We start from the raw sequence: 609 nt of genomic DNA on the forward strand, positions 1-609 counted from the left end.
TGTGAAAATGACTATACTACCCAAAGCAATCTACAGATTCAATGCAATCCCTATCAAATTACCAGGGGCATTTTTTAAACATATTATTATTTTTATTGATATTAGTATAGTATTTTTTAATAAATTTATTTTTATTTATTATTTTTGGCTGTGTTGGGTCTTCGTTGCTGCACGCAGGCTTTCTCTAGTTGCAGCGAGCAGGGGCTACTCTTCGTTGTGGTGTGTGGGCTTCTCTTGTTGCTGAGCACAGTCTCTAGAGCGCACGGGCTTCAGTAGATGTGGTGCGTCAGCTCAGTAGTTGTGGCTCGTGGGCTCTAGGGCGCAGGCTCAGTAGTTGTGGTGCACGGGCTTAGTTGCTCCTCGGCATGTGGGATCTTTCCAGAGCAGGGCTCGAACCCATGTCTCCTGCATTGGCCGGCAGATTCTTAACCACTGCACCACCAAGGAGGCCCACCAGTGGCATTTTTTACAGACCTAGAACAAAAAATCTTAAAATTTGTATGGAGACACAAAAGACCCCTAATAGCCAAAGCAGTCCTGAGGGAAAAAAACGGAGCTGGAGGAATCAGACTCCCTGACTTCAGACTATACTACAAAACTGCAGTAATC

At 44.7% G+C, this 609-nt stretch overlaps 2 long non-coding RNA genes across 2 annotated transcripts in view; one reads left to right on the forward strand and one right to left on the reverse strand.

Annotated features, from left to right (window-relative positions):
- LOC129391525 (uncharacterized) overlaps window positions 1-609 on the forward strand; it is a 38,538-nt gene that overhangs the window by 15,503 nt on the left and 22,426 nt on the right. The gene's annotated exons all lie outside the window — the stretch shown is intronic.
- Window positions 71-609, reverse strand: part of LOC129391526 (uncharacterized) — a 9,120-nt gene continuing 8,581 nt past the window's right edge. Inside the window, exon 3 of the long non-coding RNA XR_008615790.1 lies at window positions 71-474. This is a non-coding gene — a long non-coding RNA (uncharacterized lncRNA). The remainder of the gene's footprint in view (window positions 475-609) is intronic.

This window comes from Physeter macrocephalus, chromosome 18 (genome assembly GCF_002837175.3).
Source record: "Physeter macrocephalus isolate SW-GA chromosome 18, ASM283717v5, whole genome shotgun sequence".
NCBI lineage: Eukaryota > Metazoa > Chordata > Mammalia > Artiodactyla > Physeteridae > Physeter > Physeter macrocephalus.